We start from the raw sequence: 12805 nt of genomic DNA on the forward strand, positions 1-12805 counted from the left end.
TTTATATTAAATTTGTATACAGAGAAAAAGATTTCTTTGGATTTAGTACTCCTATTTATTTGACTAAAATTTTTATTGTGAAACAACAAACAATGCTTGTACGAAATATTATTTGTTTGAATAAAAATTTTGTTGTTTCATTCGAAAAATCTCTATTTCTTGACAGAAATAACATTATTATTCGAAGTAATATCTTTTAATTAAATAATATATTATTTGATTACAATGAATATAAACAATAAAACAAATTATTTATTTGAAAATGGTAAAATATATTCATAGAGGTTAGGTTATTCCATGCAAATAATTGTTTTTTTAGAATAATCATTTTTGATCGAAAATATAAAAACAATGGCTTATATATCTAATAACAGGATTAAACGAGCAGTGTTACATCAATTATGTTTGTGCCGTAGTGCCAGTGGATCATGCGAATATCGAAGATAGATATTATCTATTCAAACAAATAATATATTTAAGACAAAGATATACATTGTTTCAAATTCAAACAATAGCACTTATTGATTCAAATATTGTTTGGAACATTCTAAATAACAAATTTATTTGAATATAATAAAATTTATTACATCCAAAGAAAGCTTTGTCTCTGTGTATGTAATAAAAATGAGATATAATTCTTTGCATTAATATTTTATTCTTTTAAATATAGCTTAGCTTATCTTTAATTTAGATTGTAATTTACAAACACAGATTTTATTAAAAATTTTAATATTATTAATAACAATTTACAATATTAAAATTTTTAATTTTTGTTTCTAAACATTAACATCGTTATTAAAACATCTTAATATTCATCAATAATGACAATAATGAAAACTTATAGTTTACATTACGTACAATTACGGATTTTCAGTATGTATTTCAGTATATATATATATATATATTTTTTTTTTTAAGTAATCTAAAATAATTAATTAATAATCCAATTAATATCGATTGCATGTAAAAGAATTCTATATTAAATCCTTCTATATAAGAATTGATAGATTCCTTACAATTTTTAGATAGAAGATTTAGTATAAAATTTTTCAACATGCAAAAAAACAATATCAATTAATTTAAAAACAATTATTTAATTTATAATTGTTTTACAATGAAATATATTGTTAACAATAAAGAGTTTCAACAGCTGACTATTTGATAATTAGAAGCAAAGTGTTTTGCAAAATTTTGCAAGATTATGCTGATTGGTCGAGCGAGTTAATTAATGTGGGATATGAACGCAGAAATACATAGCCAATTCGAAAACCATCACTCTCAGTATCGAAATATGACGCTTTATCCTAATTATGACTAACTATAAATACATTCTAAAAACGGAATATTTTATAAGAACGTATAGTACTTGGTACAGAATGATAATGTAACAATTAATTTTCATTTCCAAAATTTCTTTTAGAAATAAAAATTAGATTATGAAATTTTTAAATTTACAAATAATACTGTTCGAATATATTTATATAAAAATTCAAGTAATATGTAATACATACTTAATGTTCGAAAAAATCGATACAAAAAGTATCGACATTGATAGTTTGAAGAAAAAAATCGATCTCTGTAATCTTTATGTCAATACCTTCGCAAAACTTTTGTTTACAATTTCTTTAAAATAGATTCATATTAAAAAATGTATTTATTTTTATCAAAAGATGTTTTTTAGGTAATTTCACCATTTAATAACATTAATTTAACAAATAAAACATTTTGTATATATCTTTCTCTTTCTTTCTTCTTCGCTGGCATATAAAAAAATGTATAAAATTTTTCTATCTTATAATTGAAAGATGGGTTCCTTAAAATTTTTAAGAAACGTGATGATGTTTTATTTTATAAGAATGTACAGCATAATAATTAATTAATTTTCATTTGCAAAATTTCTTTTTGGAGATGAAAATATTAGATGTTGAAATTTTTGAATTTATATAAGTTCTATAAACTTAAACATAAGATTTATAAAAATATCCAAGTAATATTGCTCGTATGTAAAATCCACTTCATACAACTTATAATTTACGATCAAATTTAGAACAGAATTCCATTTATAATATTGCGTAACATAGAAAACATTTAAAGAAGTAAAATATACATATATAGAAAATACATATATATCACTGACAACTGACATATTTTCTATATATGCGTATTTTACTTCTTTAAATGCTTTCTATGTTACACGACACGTAAAATTATAAATACAATTCTGTTCCAAATTTGATCATGAAATATAGATTGTCTAAAATGGGTTTAAAACTTAGCTTAAAACAATTATATAATAAATCTTTTTATTTCAGAATTGGAAGATGGATTTCGTAAAATATTTATAAAGCAATATGATAATATTTTAATTTTGTAAGTACAATATAATGTACAGTATAATAATATATTATTTAAATTTTATTTGGAAATATTTTTATTCTGAAACCTATATCAATCTACAAAACATTGTCATATTAAAATTAAATAACGAAAGAGAGAGAGAGAAAAAGAGAGAGAGAGAGAGAGAGAGAGAGAGAGAGAGAGAGAGAGAAAGAGGAAGGGAGAAGGAGAGACTGTTAATTTATGCAAGAAACGCAATGACATCTCGGGAGGGAGAGAGGGAGCCGGAGAGTTGGAATGAAACGCGTTGATGTTTCCGCAAGCACCTAACTATCGGCCATTCATTATAGTAGTCGCTTCAGTGGCTCGAAGCCGAACTGCCGCAATTCATACTGTGACATGATGTTTGATAACAAAGGCGGCTTAGAGATCTCTCTCCTTATTAATAGACGACCGAGTCTGCCATAACTAAGGGCGGAATGGTTAAAACCACCTACTCTCACCGGTGAACGAAGATTGAGAATAATGTATGACGCGCGTCCTGCGGCTTTAAACTTGCACTGATCCCAGAGGGAGAGAAGCGGCAGAGCAATACTTAGAGAAGGGCATCACACAAGAGCAATGTGCATGTGTGCTTACGTGTTAATTCTTACTAGTCATTAGCTCATGAATTGTCAATCGATGTCACGATTAATTATAATGCTAAGCATTCCTAGGATTAATTCCTGGAGCTTGTTAAGTTTCGAGGATATGTCCCTGCGCGACCCATTGTTCGTGAGCGACAGAAAAAGAAAGGCACTTTGGCTTTGACGACGTTGTCGCGACACGCCATGATCGATTGTGACGTATCGCGTTCATCAACTGCGAAAAGAGGACAGGCACATATTGACTTTGCCCACTTGGAGTTGCTTTTTGACATTACGCCGCACGATCACGATTATCTTTGAGCTGCGATCTCTGCTCGAATTGCTGCAGCCTTATATGTACCCCATGCCGTGTAATCAATTAAATTAATTCTACATCTACGATGTGTGTGATCTTCCGAAGCGATAAGTGATCTTCCTATATTAAATCGCCAATCATGAACATCCATAATACGCCAAACTTTCTGCACAGTATAATATATAGGTATGTATATTATATGCAATCATATAAAGAGTCAACGGATTATAAAGGGAAGAGAAAATCTTTCCTCCATCTTCATTTATCACGTCTGCGAATAAGTATATATTCGCACAAAGTCGTTTGCAGCCTCTAAAAGTGATTTACCGAGTGAAGACGTTGATACACGTGATCCGTCGAATTAAACTCGTTTATGTCAACATGGACCGTCATGGGAAGCGATTCTTTCTCAATGTCTCTCTTTACCATTTCGCTCGTAGCGTACAAGATTTACCATCGGACTGTTACAATGCGCTTTTGTTTCACGATCGAGGTTAAGACTCGTGGCACACGAAAGAACTTAAGCAGTAAGCGAATTGGTATTATAGCAAGGACCATAAAATCGTAAATTTAGGTCCACAATTTTACTTGAGACCTTAAGCCGTAAAGCCTTAAGAAATTGACTAATCATAATTAAATATAAGAAAAATAATCGATAGTGATTAATCAATTTCTTACGGCTTAAGATCTCTTAAAGCAAAGTTATGGATCTAAATTTGTGTAAGCAATAATAAATCCAACATGTTGATTTTCTTACTGTTTACGTTTCTTAATTAATTTTTCTGTATATCCCATATATATGATATTCTGTATATCCCATATATCTATCTGTATATTCTATAACTCTAACCCTCGACTAGAACAATGGGCCATTTGGACCCATTGAAAAAATTTTAGAAAATTATAGCTGTACAATCTATACGATTGTACTATGAAGTTCTAAATTGTAGGTAAAGAAACTTTGAACCTTTCTCTATCAATATCATAAGGCAGAGATTCATCTGCATTCTGCACTTCAAATGAGATGCTTTAAAACATAAGTGTAGTTTTCACTTTCAGTTTGTTAAGATAAAAACAAAATTTTGTTCATGGCTTAAAAGAGGAAAACTCACCTATTACATCTTCATCACATTTGCAAAGATTAGATTCTCTTTCGCGCACGTAGCACTAACTGAAAACTGGAGAATCTCTAGTCACTGATCACTTGTCAAACACGCTGGTTGCCCTCACAACACTAGTTAATTGACGCTCTGAGCCACTTGGCTCGTGTCGCGAAAATGAACCGCGCTCTTGGTTTTGACGAACGACGATCTATCGTTCGAAATCTCGTCGATTCAACGAGAGATATCTCTCGAGCGATTCAAGCTCGCGCGATGAATCCGTGCGATTGATCCGGGGTCTCCAGCACAGCGGGATGCTGCGTGTGGTCGTCGAGAGAACGAGAGCGAAAGGGAGAAATAGAGAGAGGATAGTCGCGCGCGCGGCAAAGGCGCGTGCGGTCCGGACACGAAACGTGAGTGCCGCTTGGTAGAAGCAACTGAACCGCCAGGCCGGTGGAGCGCGCAGGTCCTACAGAACGTCCCACGTTCGAGCTCCGGCGGCAGAGCTCTAACGGACAGGTACTCGTCGCTCGGCGAGGGAAAATACTGCCGCCGTGCAACCCCCGGAACATCGCGTCGCGTCGCGTCGCGTCGCGTCGCTAAGAATTCGCCGCTTCATACGCTCATCCCGAACTAAGGGCTACGAGCTTCGCGTATGAAGGGCGGAAATGCGCATATGCGAGGATGGACTTCGAATGGGGTCGACCGAATAGATAGCCCAGATGGATGGGTGGAGATATCTTGCGTGTTCTGAAAATTAAATTCCCCGAAGAATTATTTTAACCGTTCCGAAATCGAAAGTCGTGGGAAAAATGTATGCTAAAAATGTTTGTTCTATGTTGAATCAACTGAACAACAAATTTTTATCAGTATATTTTGTTTCTCAACAAGTAATTACAGTTTTTTAGCAAGTAATAATAAATTTTTTATTCAAAAAAGGATATGTTTTTCAAAAAATTACATCAACCTTCAATTTCTAGAAACTTTATTTTGAATTTCTTATGTATACTGAGAAAAAAGGACTGAATTTTATTGAATATTTGTTTGAATAGTACTAGTTGAATATTTACTGAATGTACATCACATATATATTTATTTGGTACAAAAACATTAATTTGATGCAACTATCATTTTTTTATTTATAAATATTACGTTAATAAATGTTACGTTAATACATATTCAAACGAATATGTATCTATTACAATTTTTCTCATTGTAATAACGCAATTTGTATATTACAATATATAATACAATATGCATAATTGTGAGAAATTTAAATATTTTTTATAGCATATGGAAATAAATGTGAGAGTATATGAAATTTCTTTTATTATTTATGTACAATTTTAATTGATTAAATTTATTTACAATATTTAATATTAGAAAATTACACTAATATGATATTTAAGGAAATCACTTTTGTCGACGAAATGTCAAAAATGATTTTTATAAAAGATTTCTGCTCGAGTTTCTACTTCTTAACTCCTCAATTGTGATCCGTGATGCTGATGTATCTTATTCTGTAAAAGAAAAGAATCAACTGTTTAAATTTGTAATTTTTTTTTTTAATAAAGTCTTCAAAATCTGATAAAGCTTTTTTAATCTTATATTTCTTTCAACAACCAAAAAGAATCACTATTATCACGTTAAGAAACAGAAATTTTATAAATCAATGTTATCGTAGGTGAAAATAGATAATGCATTTTAGAGATTATGTTGTATAATATAACTGAAATAATTGAGAAGTGAAATCATTTTGTTAAAAGTTAATAGCTTCTATGTCGGATGCGGAAATATGAAACATAGTTTCGTCTGCGAAGGAACGATATATGGCGCATAATTATAATGAGATTTAATGATAAAATACAGGTTAATTGTGATGTTTCGAAAAATTTCTTCAATTAAGTAATTACACTTGCAACGATAATTGCATTGAAAATGATAACGGATTAAGCTTTGCTTTAGCTTCGTAATGACTCATGAAGCAAGTTCTGCATGGCTACAGGATTTTCGAGCTCTATGGAATTTCGATTTAATTAATTAGTGCACATAATAATCGGTGACAGATATTGTAATCGAAATAATAATGTATATCATGCGATGAAAAGAAGTTTATTCGGTTGATATTTCATGAAATCTATTCTAATATCTCTATCTTTTTCTCATGGCCTCGACGACGAAGCACCGAAAGCGATTTCTATAAAATATTGCAGGTAACGTTACCATTTTTCTGAACATCCAATTATATCCAGCATGCATTCATGGACAAAATTCTCGTGCTCTTCGTGATTATTGCGTTTCTACGAACGTTCTGGAAAAGCTCCTCTTGCAATTAGTCAGCCGGTCGATATCGCGACTACTGTCTATTTGTGAAAATACGAAAACAAATTCGCGCTGGCATGTTTCAAAAAAAAAAAAAAAGAAAGAATTAACCCTTCCAATCTATATATAGCACGTGCTGCAAATTATACCATAGAAATACTATATTTATTCAGCGAAATATACATGTCTTTATAATGTAGACATTTCGTGCCGAATGTGCCGGATTCACGAAACATTGCTTTGCCGCATATAAATCTCGTGTAAATGAATTAACAGTTTCGGATCGGTTTATTTGCAAGTAAATCGTCACTTTCGTAAAACTCGGGGAGCTTATTATCCGCTAATACTACTTCGCTCCTTATTTATGGCCGGACAAGAGCGCGCGCCGGTGTAATAATACGTGCGGCATGCGAATATCGAGTTGTGCGATTCACTATGCATAATATTAGCACGATATTATAGTTTCGCTCCGAATTACGGTAGAGGCCGGGCCGAATACCTAATAAGGATTTTACGACTGTCTAGGAAATCCGTGATTAGATTCTCAACTATGTGAGCCGAGTCGCTATGTAACCATCAGTTGTGCGCGCGTTCGTGCATTCGTATCTCATCGACATGCCGCCGACTTCGTGTCCGGATATATTGATCCAAGACGAAGATGAAGCTCCTACGTATTGTCAGTGAGATATGTTAGACGCGTATAAGCGAAAGTTGGAATTTTGCTTATTTGCAAAACTCGACATCGCGCGCGCGATATCGTGCCATTTTTCTTAAAACATGATACGCATTTTTTAAAACATCTTGTATATACAGGATGCGTCACCAAAATCCGAACAAATTGAACAATTTCTTTAAGCAAAATGTTTTTAATAAAAAATTAAATATTACAAAAAATCCTTTTACATAGCACTTGGGAGATCCCTGTAGAGCACAATTATTCGATATATCCATCTCCCATTAGCTTGAATGACGGCCTCTATTCTCGATTCGCACGCATGCTGTAATGTAACACTATCCATGCCAACTCAATACTGCCTCAGTAGCGATCCTTAATGACGTCACATTGGGATGCCGAGATGTTTGTGCCCCTTTCAACTATGTTTCATACGTAGTAGTCCAAGAGATTTAAATCTGGACTGTTGGGAAACCAGAATGGGAACCGAGGCGAGCAACTCGGTTTGTCCTGGCAACCTCAGAGAGCATCTATCGTATTTTTAATGTGTACGATTTGTATTGAAAGTCCTTCTTGGCAATTCGACGCATTGTTGGCTCGCTTACACCAACAATCGATGCTAATTTTCGCAACGATTGCCCTGAGTCATCCGTCATCCGAAATCAGCGCTTATTGAATCCTTTCAACGACTGCGGAGATCCTCGCAGTGAGTTCTTTCGCGAGTGACTCTTTTTCGTTGACATACTGGAACCTTCATTGAATTGTTCTAAAGCCGTACATTTTGCCACAACGTCATAAAATGGTTGATCTCGGATATCCAAAGAACTCAATTATTGTATTTGTAGAGCGCCCAGCGCCAAGGCTTTCGATGATCGCAGTTCTTCGATTATACTCTGCACTTAGTTTCAACATCGCGGCTATTTTGAGAATATGACTGTTTACTAGAAGCAGGCTTTTTCGGACGCTAACAACAACCTCTGGCGGAGGCACAATATAGCGGAAAATTGAAATTGAAATTTGTCCGGATTTTGATGACGCACTCTGTATTTGTCAATGTATGGATCAAAGCACGCGTTTTATTATATTGTATGTATATCTGACTATTTAATTAAAAGTTAATCGAGTCGAAAGTACATTTCGCGTTATATCGTGAGTTATATCGCTGGTAGATTTCTTTTGTGGCAAGACCAGAAACTACCATACAAGAATGACAAAGCCTTTTTCTCTCGCAATTTGTTCATGGCACACGCGTACCGTTTGCATTTAGATTCCATGCCAGAGTTCACTTTGCGGGTCTCATTTCACGTCCTTTACTTCAGCCAAAGTAAAATAAGAAGCGGAATTTATAAAATTTTCGACAAAATTGTTGTTTGTTTCTTTCACATTTCATCTTGCATTGCTTTTTGAGATAAAATCCGATAAATAAAGATATTCCTTTCATATTGCTTGTACATACATAAACTGTCAATATTTCTTCGATTAAAGCTCTATACCTTCAGGAAGATTACTTTTATTGCGCTTTAATTGTTCTATTTTCACGAGTGCTAAGTTAGTTCGAAATTGAATTGTAAAAATATTATATAAATATTATATAAATATTAATTTTCAGGATGTTCCTCGAATCGGTCGTCACTTTATGTGTGTCTCAATTTTTCATTATGTATTTCGATCAATTCGACGACTATTGTTTTTAGATATATATATATGTGTATGTTCCTATGTACTCCATAGTTATATTTATTTATGTTTGTCTCACTTTAAGTATCGACGACAGATTCGCAGATTCTATTGCAAGTATTTATTAATTGAATCATCTTAGAAATTGAATTATTATTAACACAATATATAAAATATTAAATATATAAAATATAAATATATATAATTGTGTTTCATCTGCGGAAACGTAATTTGATTTTAATTTTTTGTTAAAAAATAAACAATTTTGAAATGTTTCTTGTATAATTAATTCTTCATTAAAAACTAATAAACTTTTGTTAGAAATATTTTGTCGTCAACTTAGTGTGCCCGATAAATATAATAATTGAACTAAATTGTATTTATTTAAAATTTTCACGTTAAAAAAAATGTAATTATATATTCATTCAAAATTTTGGATTTTCAAAAATATTTATTCACAAAAAACTATAATTATTGTATTTAACGAGTATTCATATTTATTTAAGTATTCAAATAATGTATAAACTGAAAAAGAAAGCTCCAATAAGCAATTGTTAACTATAATTGGTACTTTGATGATTTTAAGTAAAAAGAAATGAATTTTATTTATTTTTGTCGTTATATTATATTTAGATTTGATAAGGAAAACTTAGAAATAAAAAAAAATGTTAGAAAACAAAATACATTTTTTATTTATAAGTAATCTATTTAATATATAATAGCATATAATTTTACATAAGTCTTTATTTGAAATAACATATAATTTCATATAATAAATTTTTATTTGAGATGACATCATTATTATCTTGAATTTACCTGTATGTCGTGTCACGTCACTAATCTGCCATCTGACATCACTGATGAAGGATTTCTTTGCCAGTTTCATTGTTTCTACGTGTTTCTGTTTTCTCTTGCAGGTTTGCAAGCTGTGTAGATACACAGTAGAAGTAAATGCGAAAACGAAAATATTTGTAATCATATTAAAAAAATATTCATTTAAATGGAATAAAAAAGTATTTATTCGATTCTTAACGAATAAAAAGGAAATATATTCAAATAGGTATTTTTACTCATTTTTTATTCATTTATTCGAATATTAGATGTCATCGGGCATACTCAACCATCGGAAATACCTAAAATATTGTGGCGACTGATTCGAGGAGACACCCTCATAATATATACATATATCTATATAGACTTATAGACGTATATCAATTATCTTCCAAACTATTTGTTAAAAAATGTTTAAAGTGAATCTTCCTTTGTTTCGAGGAGGACATCTTTTGATAATCACAGAACTTTTCTAAATGGACGTGCCTTCAAGATTTCAAAGTAACCATTTTTTTTATGGAATTATATAGTTTCTAAAAAATCAACAGGATATTTTATATTTCATTTTGACATATAATAATATGAAATATTAAATATCTCCATTGATTTTTTGATATCTTTACCTTTAATACTTTTATATGCAGAATAATTACAGAAATATTATGTAAAAAAATTATATAACTCCATTAAAAAAAAAATAAAGGTTGCATCTTGAAATTTTGGAGGCACATTCTAAAGAGGATCTGTAACCATCAAAAGTTGTGTCTCTCAGAACAAAGTAAGTTCCACTTAAAATATTTTTTTTAACGAATAATTAGGAAGATAATTCATTCGAAGTTTTAAATGGGACAACGTGTGCGTGTGCGTGTGCGTGCGTGCGTGTGTGCGTGTGCGTGCGTGCGTGCGTGTGCGTGCGTGCGTGCGTGTGCGTGCGTGTGTGTGTGTGTGTGTGTGTGGAAGTGCGTGCATGCGTGCGTGCGTGCGTGCGTGTGGATATGTGTGTACTTACATATATAACAATTTCATTGAAATGCAACAACAATAGAAATATAAGTTAATTACATAAAATAAAGTAGAGGAAAATGCATCTCAAAAAGTGAAGCATCATCATAATATACTGCCTTAGAAAACCTAATTTCTCTCTCCTTTTTTTTACAATAAAAATAAAACACAATAACCTATAATAAAAATAAAAATATACATATTACAGATGAAATAACAAATAAATGAATCATTAGCTAATTGTAAAAGAATATACAGAGGGATAATAAATTGCAAATGAAGAATAGAGAAAATTAGAATAGTAGCAACTAAAATAATATACGCCATATGGAATATAGGCATACACATATACACACTATGATACATAGATGACAGTCACATATCATTTAATTGTATATACTAAAAATATTAACCATTTAGGTCCGCTATATACATTTATTTTAATTTATTAAATTGATATAATTGAATTTATTATTCAATACTAGAAGTAAATTATTATAAAATATAGAATATTCCTGTTCTCAAATGCACGCAATACGCTATAAAAAAGTAATTCATATGAAAATCCCAATAATATTCGTCGTACCGTCAGGTTGTGCAACGAAGCATTCCGCGCCAAAATTGCCTAGAAATTATTGAGAATACGGCACGATCTTATGATCCGTCAGTTACGTTTACGAGGGAACTGTTTCATCCGCGGGTTATTATTGAATTTTCGACGAGCTCGAATATTTATTTAATAAGATTATTCCGGTGGGCGCCGCGAGTCCGCCATGTTCAGGATCGCATTGGTTCCTTGTTTTGCGGGTTAAATAGATTCTCCATGACAGCGGCGCCAAGTTCGCGTTTATCGATTTGCATATTTACGTTTTTTTCGCGTATGATTTATTAATGTGCGTATCACGAAGCGTCCCGTGTGATGCTCTATCTCAATTAGCGTCACCCATTCTCGTAGTGGCGGTTTTAAAAGTGATCGAGATAGGCAATCGGTTAGAATACTAAAAAATAAAAACGGTATGACCTAGTTATTAAAACCAATAAAATATTTCTAATTTATTTATAAGATCCTATTATATTATTTTAGCTTAATCCTCTGCTGACAAGTTATATTTATTACGAAAAGTTTATTACTAATTGTAAATTAGAATAATATAACAGTATCTTGTAAATTAATCCTTTTTTTGCATAGAATAATATAATATAATATTTGATAAATATTATTTCTTTTCTCATATTTAGACAAAGCTTATATTTATTATAAAAAACTGATTATTAATTTTCCGCCAGCACATTTTAATCATTAGCAATGTTTGAAAAACAGAGTAAATTTTTTATTGTTCCGAATTATATAAAAATCTGAAAAAAATTTGATATACTTGTCAAAGCTTTAGCAACAAGTTTTTACTATCATAGATTTTTTTTGACTTATCATGAATGGAATTTTATTTAGTTTAATTTTTGTTGATTTAAATTTATATATGATATGATGAATTATGTTGATCAAAATTTATAAATTAGGATGGTGTCTTTAAAGATCTCAGTTATCAGCGAAAGATTAATAATCAATTTTTGGTAATAAATATTAAGTTTTATTTAAATGCAGAAAAAGAAATAATTTATAAAGTATTATTAAATTATTATCTATGCAGAGAGAAAAAAAATTAATTTATAAGATGCTTTTATATTATTCTAACTTAATAATCGATTTTCTTATAAATATAAATTTACCGAGGTAATATTTTTTGCGATAAATTTATTTACAGTTTTTCAACAAATTAATATCTTTCTAATATGATGTCTAAGCATCAAATTATTAAAAATTGTTTATCAATTTAATTTAATTCATGATATTATTACAGTAGTTTAATTAAATTAGAGGAAACATTATATACATGTACACACATATATAGTATAATATATA

Source organism: Atta colombica, unplaced genomic scaffold (genome assembly GCF_001594045.1).
Source record: "Atta colombica isolate Treedump-2 unplaced genomic scaffold, Acol1.0 scaffold84, whole genome shotgun sequence".
NCBI classification, from domain to species: Eukaryota; Metazoa; Arthropoda; class Insecta; order Hymenoptera; family Formicidae; genus Atta; species Atta colombica.